Source organism: Phalacrocorax aristotelis, chromosome 13, assembly GCF_949628215.1.
Source record: "Phalacrocorax aristotelis chromosome 13, bGulAri2.1, whole genome shotgun sequence".
In the NCBI taxonomy this organism is placed as follows: Eukaryota; Metazoa; Chordata; class Aves; order Suliformes; family Phalacrocoracidae; genus Phalacrocorax; species Phalacrocorax aristotelis.
The window spans coordinates 3,251,652-3,270,762 of NC_134288.1; positions in this window are offsets into that span (position 1 = coordinate 3,251,652).

The following is a 19,111-nucleotide window of genomic DNA, read 5'->3' on the forward strand; positions in this document are numbered from 1 at the left end:
TTTTGTTCCACCGGTACAGAAAGAATAACAATGAAGCAACAGTGTCAACAAAGAAAGAATTTTCTCCAAAGTCACACTGTGGCCAGTCGGCAGCAACAATGATAGATTTTATGAATCCCACTAAAGAGAACTGTTAGTGGAGGGGGTGGGGGGTGCATCTCAAAGGCTTAGGAGTTATTTGTGCTTTCCACATCACAGGGCCCTGTTATAAGCAGCTATTTAAAGAACAAGCAAAAAACGCAAGATCGTTCTGCAAAAGTGGATTTCTCGTAGCAGAGGAACAAAAAATATATCGGTGTTTGTGTATATGTACATACGCACACATATATACGTTGCATATGTGCGTGTGTGTGCATACATATAGCTTTATGATGTTTAAAAAAAATAAGTTGCCCAAAAAGGCAGCTGTCTCCTGCTCGCTCTGGGAGATGGGCAGGATGCTGCCGCGGGCTGGGGACCAGAGCTGGACTGAACAGCGCTGAACGGGCGTTGGATTTGCTCTGCGCTTGCAGCCCCGCTGGACTCGCTCTGCAGCGGCTGCCCCAGTATGGGTACGCTTCCAAGTATGAGCAAGGGTCTCTTTTTATATTTATCGTTTCTTCCAGGAGGTGTTAACACCAATTTATGAGCTCAGTGAGATGACAGAGACGGGTGAGCAGCGCTGACCTTGGAACTTACCTCTGTCAGATTTCTTTTTCTGCCCCATCTCAAAGTCAGTCTAAAAGCAATAAAAGGATGTTGGAGGGGGAGAGCCGGGGCTCATCCAATTCTGTGCTAAAAGAGAAAAACTCAGTGAACACAATCTGAAAAAGCAGATGCCTCTAACGTGGCTGTGCTGTATCCGCACAACTGTTGTCTTGGGTAAGGGCTGCACATTTCATGTTGGTCTCCTGCACACGGCTGCTGCCACGAGTGCAGGAACACCTGCACAAGGGGAAATTAATACTGGCATTTTTTTTTTGTCCCTTTGTACATACAATTTATATCCAAGTGCCTTTTCTTTCAGGAACTTCATGCTACATGCAGCTGAAGATGGTCTGAAAACACAACCTGTGCTTATTTTCATATGTTTTCTTACTGCTGTCAAAGTGAGGATATCAAAGAGATGCTTTTAAGCACTCACTTCACCTCGCCCAGGATATGCAGCAGCTCATAAGCTGTGAATGTGAGAGAGCACAAACAGGATTCTCTCTAAAAAGAAAGAAAAACAGTTAACATGAGGAGGAGGGGGAAGCAAATAAATAATATTACTTCCAAGGATCATTCAAAATGAACCTCTTTGCCTGAATATGGGAAGTTAAACAATCAAGCTGACAACATTTTCTTCCTGAAAACAACACATTGTATGACAAGGTGCTTTTTGGCCCAGAAACACTGTCCAGCTCCAGTGTTGATACTGTTTATGAGCTATCAAGTGGAGTTGACTGCCTTAAGTGATTGTCCTGAGTGAAGGGAGCAGAACTGCTGGTGACACGTGGCCAGCACCTGCCCAGGCAGCACTCCTCCTTCCTTGGGTGGTACCTGGGCACAAGCACTAATAAATCTGCTGCCGTATGGGTTTCAGCAGCATTTCCCAGATCGACATTTCCTCTGTTTGGTTTGAGTGCCCGACAAACGATGGAAGCATGAGAACAATAAAGACTAAAACTTATCTTAATAGTTTTTCATTATTAACTGTCTCCAGACTTATTCACCACTCAAGGAGGGAGAGAGTGAGCCAGACAATACTGGTGTGAACCCAGCAAAGTTCCTGACTCTCCCAGAGCTGTCTGATTTCCATGAGTGAGATCTGACCCTATGGTTTGTTTCTCTTTCAATGTGTATGCTGACTATGGAGAAACACTGGCCTCATGCTGCTCTCACCGCCTGCCAGCTCTTGGCCTTCGGGTCCTTCTCCTGCCCTTGGATCCACCTGAGATGGCAGCCACATGGTGAAGCAGACACACTGGACCAACTTCTTCCCTCCGCGGTGCCCCAGGCTGCTCCTGGGGAAAAGGGAGAAGTGTGGGTGCTGGTGCTGTCCAAGCAGTAGCTGGAAAAGAAGAGCACCAAGGGGCTGGATAATCCGATTCCCCATCAGCGTGCTTCCCTCTGCCATTTCCATGCTCTAGGAAGGGAATGGGAATGTGCTTCGACAATGCTTTGTTTTCCAGCACCGTATGTACTGCCCTCCTGTAACGGCCGGACTCTTGCCCTGCAGCCCTCATCCAAATCACCAGCATCTCAAAGGATTTCTTTCCCCAGAAAGCTAACAAGGTCCCTCTCACTTGCGCTTCCTGTGGGTGTGCACCAACACATGGATCCAGCACCGTGGGAGCTGGCTGGGGAGATGGGCTGAGGACCAAAATTTACCTGAAGAGAAATGGGAGATCTGGGGAGCAGTGGATGGGGGAGAGGAGGAATCTGCCAGCAGAGACAGGGTGCTAAAGCCTGCAGCCAGCAATCCTGCTTAGCTGCCAGAGCCTGTGCTGATGACTTGCGAACTGATACAGCAGCAAAAAGAGAAAAATTCATAGTGGCTCGAGGAAAAGTAGATCAACCCCTTTGCAAAACCCAGCACCCCCAGCCAGCGTCTCCCAAACCATGCGGTATTGCCGCCTGCTGTAAGCGTGGGATCATTTTTGTAGACAGATCTTAATTTGAGCCTCCTTTAGCACTTTCCCCTAGAAAGCCAAAGGAGGAGAGCTTCTGCTGAAATTCCCACCCCGGAGTTCCCCTTCCTGGTTGGACCACGTCCACTTCTCAGTGACCCGCTGTCCTTAGGGGCCCAGCTGAAATCCCAAATTGCTTTAATTAAAATGGACTTTAAGAGCTCACTTGTTCAAGCCAAAGAACATTAGGAGGAATTTAAATGAAGAGGTTTTTAAATCTGTGACATTTGTTCTAATGAGAAAACACTTTCTAATCCTGAGCGTCTCCTAATTCAAAACAGATTGGAAAGACTGCAAGTGAAAACAATTTTCATTTTTTTTTCTCCCCTCCAAAAAACACGTCCTGTAATTAGTAGACCTAACTGGCAAATAACATTCATCTTTTCCCTACAGCTTCCACATCAGCTTGGAAGCAGGCAGTGAAAAGCAGTGTGTGGGTATGCCCACACACGTGTCATTTTGTGTTAGGACAAGTAACAGAACTCACAGAAATTGCCACCGCATCAATCCCAGCATCTGAGGAGGAAACCATTATGAAGGATGCAGAGCACTCCTGGTCCACCTAACGAAAGGCGTGTTGCTGCCGTGGTGTGCTGAATGCTGAGGAAGAGCAAGGAAACAATCTGTTTGCAACGGAGAAAAAACACACTTCCAGTAATTTCTTGGAGTAGGACTATTTTCGTCTGAAAACACTGAGATAATCAAATGTAAAATAACAGTGCAAAGAGGAGTGTGAAGCCTCAAATAAGAGTGACTTGGGGACCAAGCAAACCATTTCAGGTGTGTTTTAGACAGATGCTAGAGAGATGAAATACAATTCCTCTCTTCACAGTCTTTCTTTTCAGCCATGGCCATTTCCCTGTTCCCCTACACTCCCCCAGTAGGGGGTACTTTGCAGTTTCCTGTGCTTCCTGATCTTCTGGGGACAGGGTCTGTCATCTACTTTATGAGCATTTCGGTGCCTAGCACACCACCAAATGGCCCTTGGTGGAACCAGATTACCAAGAATAAACAAAAGGAGTAAACTCTTCTTTGTTAATCCAACAGATTTTAAGGGAAGAAGAGAGAGCAAGCAAGCAAACTACCTGTGAAAACCGTCAGCTCCTTAATTTTCTATGCATATCACAAATGAAAGTCCTGCACAGTGGAAGGTGACGTGACCTGCCTCTTCCTTAGTTGCTTTTCTATTTGGAAATATTAATCTCAGCATAAAACAATCAGGCAGAAAACTTGCTGGGAACTACTACTACTTACTGGGAGTCCCAGTTATCCGTGGTCCTTAAGGACTTTATCTTTTTCCCTAGGAAAAAAAGACTTGACTTTTTTGACTGTACCAACAGAAATCCTTAAGCTATCAGCAGTCCATCAGTTCTCCCAGTCCATTCTGTGCTGGGACAGTGACCTCCTGCTACGACAGCTTCTCCTGTTCTGTCTTCCATAAATACAGCAGTGGCGACCAGCCCCTGCTGGGCCATGGGCAGCAGCACCCTGCTCTGCTCCTCTGGGCCCTCATTTTAATGTATTAATGTCCTGTGACGAGAGGCAATGAAGGACTGTTTCACAAGCAGAGCATCTTCTCTGAGCTATAGCCTGGGGATTTCTGAATGAGGGCACGTTGTTCTGGTGTGTTCAGCAAAGTAGACAGACATCAGCCTGAATCCAACTTCTCACCTCCTTCAGATTTTGCAGAAGTTGGCTCCAGAACTAAAATTCACTGGCAGTCTTATTCCTCTAATGGGACAAACAAAAAAATCTGGATACAAAGACCCAAATTCTGACGTCTGGATCAGGACATTTGTGGCACGTATCTGTCTAGTTCAATGCACATTACCTTCATTAGCAAAGAAAGCGGTTGCGTATGACATTATCTTATTTAAGTATCCAGATCGGACTGGCTGCTATTATTGAATGGATGCTAGTGCCAGTGGTTCCAGATGGACTGCATCTGCGCTGCTTCTTGGTGGCTTGCTGTAAATACACTAGCATAAATGACAGCAATATTCCCCAAACCGCTTACTTTTAAGCATTTATCAGTAACTTTGTGAAAGTGTCTTTGAATTCATCTTACTGAGTATTCACTTTGGAAGCATGAAACACTTCATCTATGAGTCCAATTAAAACAACTTAGGCTTTAAAGCTTGGGTACTTATAGGCACCTTTTTGTAAGAATAATCCTGCATTGGCATAAATGGATACAAATCGATGAAGATCAAGAGGCAGACACCCATTTTTGGTCACTGACAACCAGACTTAGATCTTACTCAGTAAATCATCTCAAATGCTGTGGAAAAACTCAGAACTGTTCTGAAAGATCTGCAAATAAAGAGACAGAAAATACATCACTTATTTCAGTGGGAATTAATTCACTAGAAGTATGGGGCTCCTTAGCTTCTGGATGCAGAATCTGTAGACCTAAAGCATCTACAGTCATTTGCCAGTTTTGAAAATGGGTCTCTTAATGCTGACTGTCCCCTCTGAGATCCCATCTGCACCTCCAGGCAGCTCTGCTGCAGTTCTTCTAATATTTCCTCATCCTCCTGCTTTGACTCTGTCACCATGGATGACCCACCATAAATAAAAGATTAGGGTGTACCAGGTTCATACAGAGCCTTTGCTTCTGGGGTCAACGCTCTAACTCCTGGGCTGTCAGACAGGACAGCTGTGGAGCGTGAAGGGTTCAGCTCAGGTCTCCATCGCGTAGGTGCACCTCCAGTCACCTCCTGGTCCAGGTTGAGAAGATAATGCTTCATGTGTGAGCCCTAATGGGGCCAAGGCAATGCTGTGAAGGCTATCAATTTTAGGCCTGGTTTCAAACAGATAACAGGGTATGTCACCAGCAAATCCTTAGGAGGACAGATTGGGTGAAGGGTCAAACGGTGGCCAAAGGAAAAAATTAAGGATCTAAACTTGAAATTTCTGCCCCGCATTTCTTGGGCCGGCCCGCTCCAGCCCTGCGCCTGCTTGCAAGGAAGGGGCCCATCTGTGCCGGAGCAGTGCTGGAATGGGGGGCACAGACCCGGCCTTCCCTCCTGAAGTTTGTCCAGCCCTAGTTTGCAGCCATGTGGCGTGAAGCAAGGTTGTACTTTAGTAAGTGCCGATGCCTGTGCTGGTGATGCCGTGGGAGCTGCGTACAAGGTGTGAGCAGTGTCCCGGTGAGAAGAGTGAGCAGGAGCCTTTGGTTTGTCCCTGCCCTCAACCTGGTGGAGAACCTGCCCTCACAGCATGACCTGACTTACGAAAGCCAGAGGCTTGGACATTTTGAAAGCAGAAGAGACTAGCATATTTGATGGCTGGTGCCTGACATAGGATTTTGCTCATATGTTGCTATATTGAGAACTTGTATAGGGTTAAACTTACATCCCTGAAAACCACTGGCTAAGAAATTTGCCTTGAGGAGGAGAGAAAGTCTTTAGGCCACCATTTTTGTCACCCCTGCTGATGTTTAATCTCACTTCTAAAAATGCATGTCTTGTTTCCTCCAGCAATTGTTTGGCTTAGCTCTGCTACGCTGAAGTGGCCTTCAACACCCACCGCTTTCTCCCTCTGAGAGCACATACCCACCACAATCAGATGCCTCATGAGCCTTGACACAACCCAAACTGGTGGGCCATTACAGACCTCACGGCACTTCTCTGATCTTTAATTCATTTCAGTAGCCCTTATTCACTCATGCTCTCACCTCTAAAAGCCTTTTAAAACCCAGGCTTGGTGCTTGGTTTTCTGAAAGCTGTACGCAAACGTAAACCAGCCTGGCTTTTCCTCCTCGACTCCCTGTTGAAACACCCGGTGATCATGCTGTGAGTAGATAAGAACTGATTTTGAACAAACTGATTTCTTACCAGTTTGAGGTCCAATTCAACAGCCGTGCTGTTGTCTGGATCTTTTTTTCTGGAAGCAGCCTTACAGAAACTACCGGGACAGCTTACGGGCTGTGACGGCACTCAAAACAAACAGGGATGGCAGAACTAGGTCTGCTGAAAGGAACACATAAATGAAATTCACCTTCCAGCATTCACTGCAAGTGAAGCTGATCTGCATTTCTTATACCAAGTAAAGGCTACAGCTCAGATGCTAATTTTATCTTGCTGGCTTTGTACCGTCCCTGATCTTCAAGAGAATTCAAAATAACACATAGCAAATGTATAACTAAGTTGTTTTAAAGAAGTACCTGCAAAGTGCATAACACTGCTCAAGGGGAAGGAGCTTCTCTGATAAACATGGAGTATGAAATGAAATCATCCTGGGAGACTGAACAAATGGACTCTTTATGCCTTATCCCCACAACCGGGCTATTAGGGGAGACCAGGGCAGCTCAGGCTCCGGCTGCCCTACAAACCCACCCCTGGCGGTAGCCTATAGGAAGGCCAAGCCCACCTTCACTTCCTAACGGCTTGTGACAACGTGATCCCTGTGCTGAGCAGACATGGGGCGATTGCCTGTCGTGGACATCGGGACCACTTCGTGCTAAGCGTCGGGCAGAGCTATTGCAAGAGACCCTCTCCACCCTGGGAGTAAATACCCAGCGCCAAGCGCTGGGGCAGGGCAGGGCTGCTCCTGCCACTGAGGACAGGCTGTCGCCCCTGCGGCGGGCCCAGCAAACCCAGGGGAAGGTGACTGGGGAAGCAGACAGTCCGATCAGTGCTGCGTGCTTGCCTGGCTGGGGGCATTTGCACTAGGAGGGGAAGCACAAGCCCAAGAGAGATGAGTCTGGAGCCCTTTAAGCCTTGCCGACAGCTTGTCAGTGCAGCTCCCACGATCAAAGCTTGGGCTTCCCTCCCCCTGCAGAGCTCCAGCTGAGGCAGGAGTTTAGCATGAGCTTCAGGGCCAGATTCTGTGGTCCCAGGAGCAGGATCAAACCTGTGCTATATCGACTGTATAGATACATCTGCTGCAACAGTCTTCAAGGCTTTTTGGAAACAGCATGGGCTGGTACTGCTGAACCTGTCCAGAAAGCAGGCAGAGGCCAACGAAGAGCAGGGGACTTCCTTGTCCCCCAGTGCGTGAAGAAATGAGGGATCAGATGACAGCCCTCTCACTCGGACATTGCCTCCCAGGGCACTCTCTGCCACCAATGATTACGGAATTATTCCCCATGGAAAGCAAGTGCTTGCTTCAAGGCTGCTATCCAGGTATGGGGCCTGACTATCCTCACCTCAGATGTCAGGTGAGGTTGGCGAAGAGCCCGGTTCGCCAACTGGCAGTTTCCAGCCCCTTCCCAGGAGCAGCCACAGCTCTCCGAGGAGTCACAGTGAATTATTTTCTTAATCTGCACCAGGCAGAGCTGGCTGGCAGGAAGGAAAAATATTTCCTAATGTAACAGGGAAACATTCTTGACTTTCATTGGTACCAAACTCAAGGGAAGACTCTCTCTCCCAGGTGACAGGTTTAGGGGTGCTAGGAGCAGCGCTGCAGAGCTACCGCACCCTCCAACAGCAAGGGCCAGAAAGCACGTGGGCAGACGTCAGGCTGGCTCCCACAGCAAGGATGGTGTGGTGCTAGAAGGACAATTTCTGCATGTTTTTTCTAACCCCTACTAAGAGGAAAAAAAAATGAACAGCAGCTCTGCCTGGGATGGAGAGAGATGGATGACTGGCATTAACTCTGACAAAGCACACCCTGAAGGGGATTAAAACAGCTCTCCCACACTGAATAACACCCCTTGCAATTCCTCCTCACTCTGGTAAGACAGACCTGGTCCAGGGAAACCCCTTCTTTGCGTTTGTGCAGCTGGGTGCACCACAGTGCTGCTCAGCAGGGTCCAGGCCAGGCGAGCTGGGATCCATCACAGCCTCAGAGAGAGGTACCCACCGTGACGGGATGGTGGGCAGGCACTAGAGACCTCTTCTGGAGGGAGGTTAGGGGACAGAGACAGCCATTCTTTCTTACTACCCTCCATATTCACCGCCACACTTATTTTTGAGATTATCTGACCATCTTCACTCCTTCTTAGCCAGCGTCGAGGTCTCACAGCCTTATCAAACCTACCTGCCTCCTTATAGAGGAGACACAGACACATCCAAACAGCTGAGTCCTGCTGAAGATAAAGACAAGGAAAGATTTAATTTGACAGCACCACAACCTAATCCCCCACACCTGCAGAGCTCAGGGGCAGGTGGAGGCATCTACTCCACAAGTGGAATCATGATATTTGCCAGGGAGTTTAGACTTCGCTCATTACCTGTATTTTTTCTCTAGCTGGAGATAAGTAAAATGAAAAGAAACTGGAGAAGCTGCTGAATTGAAAATGAGAAAGGAGCTGAGGGGTATTTTTTTTGCTGGGATTTAACAGTGCTTAGAATGAAAGTACAGGGAACCAGATGCCCTCCTCCTGAGCTACTTCTGCTGTCCTCGCTGATCTGCACTGGGACCTGCTTTCCTGCGAGCCTCTGCCCGTGCAGCAGGTACACTGCGGGCAAATGCTGAAGGTGAATGATGAGAGGTGCTGAACTTCTCTCTTTCTTGAGCACACTTGTACTCAGATCACTTTCTCTGCCTCTCAGTGCTTTCATTAAGTATTTTCCTTATTTTCAGAGCAGGTGCTTGTTCCCATTCTTAATGAATCACTCTGCTCACTTGTAAACAAGACCTTTATTAGTTCCACAAGCATGTGGGTTTTTCTGTTTACACGTTTCCCATATCAATATTTGAAAGCACACTACCCTATGCTGAATACTTTCTTCATGCCCTTTTCCATCCCTGCTGCCTCTTTCCCACCTCTTCTTTCAATTCCCTGTCTGTTCACAGCCTGCATGCATTCTCCCAGGTTTATCCATGCTGATGAAAATCAACCCTTGATTTTACATTTCCTTTGCTGGTCTGAATTAAATAATTGGGAACTTCCTTTCTGGACTATATACATTCAAAGGAAATCTTCATATCCCTGGATAGGTATAGTCCTTTACGTGCTTTTGGACTGGATTGGTGGGAACTGAACGCCTCAATCCTCCAGGCAGATCTCTGAAGGTCTACTGTCCACCTCGCTTTGGAGAAAGCTACACACTTATTTATTGGATGCTTCTGCACCTTGCATTTTAAATTGTGATCTTATTAGTATGGGGAATTAGCGTTCTGGGGTTTAAACATGTGAAAACAGGGTGCTGCTTTCCCTCTCCCATGAGCTGTATCTAGGGTCAAAACTTCAATTTCCTTTACCACAAGTGCTAGGAATAGCTTTGTAATGTAAATAAGCACTTACAGTATTTTTAACAAGCACCTGCTTTACCGTGCTGCCTAATGAGAGCCTGGACAGAAATGCAGTGAAAGCAAAGGAAGGTAGAGACTACTATTTAAGCTAATTAACAGCAGATGAAATTAAACTGACATACACATACATTTTGGGCTTCTGCATCCGAGGGGAGAGTGCTGCAGAGATTTCATTATTCACATTTCCCATCATCTGTTTTTCCCCAGCACCTACCTACCCAATTACCTGGGGAAGGAAGAGAGAGAAAGACACTAAAGCCAATAAAATAACTCTCATTTACATAATAATTTTTTCTGCATTGTGTTTAATAGCCTGCAAGTAACTGTAGAAGAATATATAGTCCATTCTTTAAAAAGCTCCAATGCACTAATTGAAATTAAATTACATGGAACTCAGTCTCTGTCTTCTGTTCATTGGGAGATAATATGCGAGCCACAGTTTTATGTGTTATTATTAATATTGATAGATGAACCACCATGCTCACCACAGAACCACTTCCCAGATGTGTTTCCCTTTCTTTCAGCTGTAGGTGAATCTAAAATAATGGTTTTCCCCATTAAAATGGCTCATTTGGTGCACCCAGGATTGCGAACCTTTAGCATTCAAGACAGTCATCACTGCAGGCAGCGGTGCCTATTTGCAGCATTAACACCGGGTAATGCAACTGCATTCTTTTTTCACATTACTTCGCATATGTTATAGCTCAATTAATCTGTCAGGGTGACATTTCCATCACAAACAAAATTTAAAAGAATTTAACGCTAAGTTGGCAGGCCGAGAAAGTAGAGTCTAACGCTACGTCCCTCGGAAGGGGCAGAACGTCAGGACATACTCCCCCGGCTTCCCAGCCCATCACACAAGCTGCTGGGGCGGGAGCACAGGTCTTGCTGCTGCCTGTGGGAGATTCAGGCTACGTGGCAGCTTGCTCCTTGCCTTCTCTCCCAGGCTGCTAACAAGGGAGCCAATTAGTGCCAGTTGTGATGTGAGCACTTTTTCCACCAGGAGATGGATTGAAACCTTTAATTCACTTTGCCCAGGCAGAGCCACATGAAATGTTCAAGCATGGAAAAATATGCATAGATTCTGAGGGTTTAGAGTATCCCCATGGATTTTATTCTTTGCTTCGGACTTGTGGCTTTCATTAAGAAAAAAAAGAAAAAAAAGAGAAAGGTTTCTTGCCTTTCTGATGGTGAAACTAATTTTCTTCATCTAAACTAATAACAAGCCTCCCTGAGCTACTTGTGCTAAAATGGGCTTTTTCTCCTTGGTGACTCTGGGCCCTTGGAATAACAAGTTGCGAAGACTGGACATCAGTCCTCGCAGCTGATCACACCAGAGACAGCCTGCCAATGCTCCAGGTGCCTCATGACATTTCCCGGCACAAAGCAGAATAACCAAAGAGCTCTGTGCTGTTGTTTTTCAGCTCTTTATGATCTGGAGTGAACAAGACAGGGATGAAGACCGTGCAGAAGAACATCACTGTCTCTGTGCTGAGTGGCCCAATCACACTCCAAGCTCTCAGCAGGTTCTGCCGAGGAGTGCTTGGTCCTCACTTCGATCCCATTCCACTGTGGGAAGGACTTGGATCTGCTTCTGTGCATCAGTGCTGCCTTCTGCTTGGACCTCTGCAGGGTTAAAGATAAGACAAACTGTCTTTTCTCTCACGAGGCTCCTCCAGGACCTGGTTTCTTTCCTCCTGCAGACAGTCTTTTGTTCTTAGAGGATGCAGAAGGAGGTCCCCTGGGACTGTGCAGAACTGTCCCAGAGGATGGTTTATAGCAGGCAACCACCTCACCCACACCCAAAGAGCCCTGCCAGTGGTCCAGCAGCACTGAGTACCTCGGCAGAGGGTGCAGTGTGCCAAGCACAAGGCTACAGGGACCGGCATTTTACAAATGCACGAGGCGCCATGCCCAGCTCACATCAGCAGGGCTTGGGTGGGTTGCCACTGACTTAGTTCCCATCGAGGCAAACGGGAATGCAGTCTGCCCCCTGTGCTTTAGACGAGCCATCAGGCAAACGTATCTGAAAACCTCCTGTGAAATAGACTTTACATTGAAGGCAGCATCAGCAAGCAGAAAATGTTTTTCTCAGGACAGGTATTAAGTCCTGCAGCTAATTAATCCATGCATTTACAAAAGAAATGCTTGACAATACACACAGTTCAAATGAGTTCAATATATGAAAGAAAATATCCGAACAGCAAACCTACACGTCTCCTTCGGTCCATAACATATCTCCTTAGCAGCAAATCCCAGAAAGAAGCTACTTTTTTTTTTTCCCCCTCATCAAAAATCCTCTGTTGCAAACCCTGTTTTTTGACTCAGCCCACAGACCTCGTGAGTGTGAAAACCCTGTGTAAGTACTCCGGGTTCTGCACCACGGCCTTTAGTCAGAATGCGCTTGGGAAAGACCATCACCCCAGTGTAGTTCTTGGGGGAGACACAGAATATTCGAGTGAAGAGGAAGCGATGCAGAACTGGTTCCTCAAACACAGCAGATGTGCTTGGGTGCCTGGCTGACAAAAGCATATGGAGGATCCAGCCAGTGAACAGTAGAGGCTGCTGACACAGCACTGGGTCACTGAGGTCCAGCTCTTCACATCAGCATCTCATGGCTTTTGCAGCAATAGCACAAGATTCTGTGCAGGGCTGAGCCCCTTATCCTTGGGAGGAACTCCTGGAGGAACAGATAGGTTGGAGAGACCTTCTAGTCACTGGAGATGATGGCTTTCCAAAAAGATAGACCTTATGGGAGTGGCTCCGTTAACTACCAGAGTCTCCAAGAGAAAGCAGACCCACAGCAACAGAAGGGGAGAGGGTTGGAAGCTACGGTGTGAAATGAAACTAGGGGCCCTTGCTTGTTACAGCAGGTGCTGCAGCCATGAGACATCTTTTAACAGCATGACCATGAGCTGTGCCAGTTTGGCCAATGCCCAGTGTAAATACTGATGTAAGGCCTTCCGCTGCACAGGCATCTTTAGCAATAGGTGGAAAGGTGTGAGTTCTCACGATGTGAGACAGACTAAGCTAAGGATAACACCACGCCAGGAGCATACTGACGCTCGGCTCGGAGGAGGAAGAAGAAAGAAAGGTTGTAACAGGTTGGACATTTAAGAAATGGCAGCAGTCACACGTGTAATCCTGAAGCTTGGACTCCATGGGCTGAAGAGTGTTTCCCCTTGGTTTCTGTACCAAGCAGGATTGTGTTGTACCTAATTCTTTCCAGAGTGGAATTGGGAGTCAAATGATAGTAATTGCTAGTTCACTTATTTTATGGGGCTTCTCTAGGTTCAATAATTCAGTTTATAGCTCGGTAGAGCAATTGTATTGCTTATTCCTTTTGTCAACAAGTGAGACCATATACAGAATTCTGGCTTCATTGTCTGGGGTTTAAAATCTGACGAGATATGAGGACAGTGGGAAGGATTACACAGACCCCCCACACCAGTGGCAGTGTGGTTCCTTCTCTGCCATCCATAAATGAGTTCCCTGGCACAGTTTCATCTCCTAGCACGCACACCTGAGCCATGGAGAGCACAGCCCCCGGCTGGATCCTGGTGGGATCCAGAGGGAAATGAAGCGCCTGGCCACCAGGCAGCCTGTGAAAGGGCACCTGCTGTCCCAGGGCTGGAGGCCACCCCTGTGCCACACACACCAGCGCTGGCTGGGAGCACAGGCTGGCTAAGGGGTGTAAGTCTGACCCCGCTACATCTCCCTCCATGTGAGCTGGGGTTTCATTGCAGGGACCACATCAGGTGGCCAGTGGGAGTGAAAAAATCCCGTATATTGTTGTGCATGCAGCCATGTCCATGCTTACAGTCCCGGCTCTGGGGCAGCCTTGCTGTGGGGACACAGCTCCCGCATCCCTGCCGGCAGCCGCTCACACCGCACGGGCACGCAGCGCCGACGGAGCTGCTCTGGGCCAGACTGTGCCTCTCTGAGCAGACACGGACTGCGGGTCTCCAGGAAAAGTGCAGTTAGGGGGAAGAAAAAGGCAAGACTTATTCTAATAAATACCTCAAATTCAGAACTGACACCGTTGTTGGTTTTCAATCTACTGAATCTTTTTCTATTTTAGCTTCCCAGAAACACACTATCACATGTAACATTTGCTTGAAAAAACATTGGCTTCTAGTTCTCAGCAGAAGAGTAAATGTGGAGAAGATGAATAGGAGAAGATGCCAATCAGCTATTGAATGGGTTTAAGAATCAATTAATCCAGTCATTTCTGTGTTCAGCAATGCAGTGCTCAGTCTACACGAAAGATCCCTGAGGAAGCACAGAGAAGCTGACCACCTTGTGTACTTGTGTGCTCCCTACACTGTGTGTGTAATGTGAGTAACTTGTGCAAGGGAAAGAAGCTCTGAGGCATCCCGAGGTCATAGATAGATCATGAGGCCAGGAGTCAGTGCTATCACGGCTGTGGCTCTGCAGGCCTGTACCTCAGGATGATGCTCATTTCACCTTTCCTGTCCAGTTCAGACAGAGGCAGTGTGTACTGCAGACAGTTGGTACAGGGCAGCAGGGAGCCAGGACCATCCAAACAGTCTGAGGGATGCTCAGACCTGTTACATTGCCTCTACCTAAAGACCTCAGCAGACGGGGAGGTAGGGGACAGAATGGATCTCAAGTTATTCCATGTAGCTTAATTATTTCATAATAACATCTTTAGTGCCTCTTAGAAGCTTGGAAGGACTTCTTTCATGCCTAATTGCAAGGCTTTCTGAGAAAGCAATCACTGCTTAGAGGCATTTTCCAAGGATTTTTGTCTTTTGCATTTTAACATCAGACAACCAAGCTACTATATTCAGCAGTCTCTGTAGTCTGACTCCCTTTTTAACCTGTCCTGTAAAACCTTTAGATATTATTATCCTTTCCTTATTTGTTCATGTCTTATGAGTACAGATGCTTATTTGGACCTTGCATTAGCACGCTTGCCAAACAAAAAGACATGAAAGGAGCAAAGAGCAGTTAAGTTGAAAGTCTCTTGGATGAGCTTGGAAGTTATTTGTTACCAAATGAGAAGCAATCTTTCATCTGCTTTCACCTGGCACTGCTTCACTGCGGCGGGGAGGAGGAGGGCAGGCGTCCAGTCCCAGTTGAGGAATCTCTGCAAACGACTCTAGCTCATGTCAGATGGGAGAAGGCTCCCTCAGGGTGTGCGTTTGAACACTTTATCCCTGGGCTGCAGCACTACAAAGACTCATGCTGAGCAGAGGCATTTTCACCATGTCAGTCACTCCTCCTGGCTTGCAGGAACAGTAAAGTCAAGTCTAATACCCCCGCTGTGCGCGGGTGCACACGCACAACGCTAGCAGCAGCTGCGCGCCTGGCTGCCCGGGACGGTTGGCGTGCTGAGTGGCTACGGCACAAGCAGGAGCCCCAGCCACCGTGGCCGCTCGGTGCAGGACAGCCGAGCCTTGGGAAGAACAGAGTCACCCGGCACAAGGCTGGAGGGATAGGCAGGGCTGGAGGGATGAGGAGATGCAGCAAGATGAGCCTCACACAGGCTGTGGGAGCCGTTCCCCTCAGTGAGCAAGGACACGGTGTTCTCCATCCCTCATACCAGAGTGGCTTCACAGACCTCCTGGGAGTAAACACACAGCAACTGTGACCTTTTGAAGCTATCTTCCACTGAGTAATAGTTCTCTCTAATCACACAACCATTAATTGTTTCATAATAAACACATTCTCTCAGTAGTCAGTGGGAGTTGGACACAATGGCTCCCCTGCTCATGAAGATTGTTTTGTTCCAGCTGTTCCTGTGGTACTGATCCTGGAGACGCCCTTTGCATGGGGCCCAGGCCCACTTTAAATAGAAGGACTAAAGGGGACAGGCCTTCTCTGTCTTATATTGCTGGTGTTCTACGGGACATTAATTCTGCTCCCAACCAGCCTAATTTGTCTGCATTTTGTCTGGAAAGCCAGCTGGTGGCTCCTCATTGTATTTCATGATTACTCCTGAAAGTGTTTCACAGTGTTTAATGCCTCAAAGTTTTTCAAGAGCCGCTGCTCCAGCAGAGTCAGAAATACCCAAAGAGCTTCTCTTAATACCTGACCTGTATGTTCACACCTCTCATCTCTGCAGGGTGGCCTGGAGACTATGTTCAGTTATGGTAGCATCAGGTATGTTGCTTCTTCCTATCAGCAAACTGCGTGCCCCATCACACCTGAACCATAAGTCCATATCGGCTTCAGAGCCGGCAGAAGGCGAATGGGGAGTCAGTGCATCCCAGCAAGTCCCATAACCACGGAGCATGACCCTGCTTTGGCTTCAGTCCCTGCGTGGGGGCCTGGAGAAGCGAGAGGCGCTTGGTGGTTGTGCCCAGGCCTGTGTTCTCCTGATCTGGAGAAGTGGTGATGGTGGGGATTTCCTTCTGATGAGCTGAGGAGGAAGCGTCAGGAATCATGGCCACCCTCCGATGACCCTAGTACATTTAAAATCCAACCCTACAGTAAAGAGTCAGGCATTGCTTTTCTATTTACATTTTGTTCTGCTAGTTTGGAAAGATAAGCAGCAAAGCAAAAGACAGGAATCATAAAAATGACAAACCCACACTGGAACTGGTCCTTGCACAAAACCCAGGGAAGTTTGATCTCTTATCAGGCAGCATCAGCCTACCATGCTGATACGGGACACAGAGCGAGTCAGCCCATTTAGATTTCCTTTTGATCTGGTAAACAGATACCAGATCTGCTGCACAAGATGTCTGCCTACACGTCTGTCACACAAAACCCACAGCTGGCACCTGCAATACCTCTGCTGAAACCACACACAGAAGATCCGTTGCTAGCAGTTAGGCTCTTACAAATAGCTCAGAAAGCCAAGACCTCTGACAGGTGTTCTTATGAGAATAAACACAGATCCATGCTTAAGATTTTATGAGGATCTGTTAATGCTTTGCATTCTCCATCACCACCTAACTAGGTTTCCTGACCATAAGATCACAAATCAAGTCCCCGAGGAACAGTCTTTGCTGAAAGACTGCTGCTTCTCCAAGCTGCTCCTTAACCGGGCTTTCTGGGCGCTGCTGGTCTGCCTGGCTGTTGCTTTAAAACCTCAAGGGAAGGCTTTTTTCTGCTCAAGAGTTTTCATTTCTTGCTTACCTGTTCATTTTAGTTTGGGAAGGAGACAGATTCTTTTCATTTGTGCTGTGAATAGAAAGCAAACCAAGGTTTTCCCAGGCCTGCATCTCACAAGGAATGGTGTCAGTGCCAGCCTCCCAGCTCCACCAGCATCGTGGCAGCCAAGAGCACTCAAACATACCTTAAATGCTAACCTCATACCTCCTGCGTAACACCAGCACCACACCAGCCCACTGGCCCTAAAGCAGGAGGGAGGAGTTGTCGCCATACTTTGAGCTTTTAGCCAAGGCCAGATCTCAGACCTCTCAGTTATTTAGGAGAAGCTTCCCACATTTGCAAAGAAAACTCATCTGGCATGCTTTTGTTGGCTTTGACAGAGTCACCCTGACACTCACGCATTGTAGGTCTTGTCCAGAAGTTGAAGTAACATTAGGCAGCAGAATTAGACATCAGGGAAAGACCAGGGTGCTACTACGTGACAAATCAAAGCATTCAGTCATGAGGCCAGAAACGTTTGCATCAGAGGGAGCTCAGAATAGAAGTGCAGCATTGAAAATTTTGGCCGCTGGAGTACCACAAAGATCTAACAACCCTAGTGTTTTCACCGCTGATTTTAATAGCCAGGTTTCTGTATCTTTGTTGTACCTCTGTAGTTACTCTTTTCGTACAAGTCCATCAAAGGCTTCACCTGGCCCAGCTCCAGGGGAAAGGGTCCTACCAGGTCTGGCATTGCTGGTTTTGGAGAATGCATAGTTGAGCAAGATCTGCGGGAAGCTCTCCACTTATATTAGTGTCATCCTTCACCTTGATGATAACTATAAATAAAGTGCTGCAATAATCAACTAGATTGACTAAGACAGATGCTGCTTTTAACATGTGTACTGTAATTAACTTACGCAAGGCTAGAAAGCTCCATCTTAGCCTCTTCCCACAGTGGAGGAAGTTTGGCTTTCTAATAATAGGAGCTGGTAACACATGTTGAATTATAAAGTAATCAAAGGTGGTTTTGGCAGGAACAATCCAGAGTTGTCATGCTTCCATTTAATCTCCGAGTCTGACAGGCATTCATCTCCCGATGGACTGGCTGCTTTTCTCGTAGCTCCTTCTGAATTTCTTTCCTCTGGCATAAGGCAGGGCACAAATGCTTCACAGCAGGAGAGGAGGATTGCTTTCTCTGACTGTCCTCTTGACAATGCATGTGCTGGCTTGCTCTCACATGCCATATGGTTTGCACACACTAGTTAGCAACCACACACACACATCGCAGCTAATCTGGATGCACGTTATGTGTGCACACCCACACAAAACCTGGCGCAGCTATAAGCTATATGCCTCAGTCAGAGTGGCCTCACCCTGAACTGTCACATACGGGATTACATGGCACTGTCTGAGCAGCAGATAAAAGATGCTTCACTGCTCCCTTCCATTTTCCCAGCCTGCATGCATGCAATATAGTGCAATGTCCTTTCATTGCCTTTTGCTGCTGTTGATGTCATTATAATCATCAGAACACCCATTGTTATTCTGGGACACAGCCTTGGCAGTAAATGTTAGTTAACACTTTCTACATTATTAACTTCCCTCACAAATTCTCTCCTAGCCCCAGTTTTCAGATCCTGATTCCAATCAGTCTTAGCACCCTTCCTGGCACCCCAGCTGTCTTAGGATCATCCCTGGTATCACCAGTTCCCTCCCGCACACCTGACCTTCTCCCTTCCTCTGCAGCTCCTCAGCTGCTCTCTCCTTTCTCGCTTGCTCAGCTGTTGCTTGGCCATATCACATCTTTAGGTAGCGATCTAGGAGGAATGCAGTCCAGACAGCCAATCCCTTTCTGGTTTTGATCTCATCAGCTCAGCTAACTTCCACAGTAACTAGGTGACAGCAAGGGCTTCTGTGTATTCTAAAAGCCCAGAATCCATACTGAACTGTCAATTCGGGCAGATAGACCATGTCCTGTGCCTTTTTCCTAGTGTTTCCTGCAAGGTTAGGAAGTCCATCACGCCCTCCCATCTCTAGCTTACCTTGCCAAGATGCCCCCCTTCACGCATCCCAGTGCATGCAGAGAATCCTGGAGGTAACACAGAAGCTGTCCCTCTTCATCTCTCTACTTCAAATTAGCTTGACTAACGGTAACTGACCCTCATTCTACTTCTGCATTTGCTGCTCGC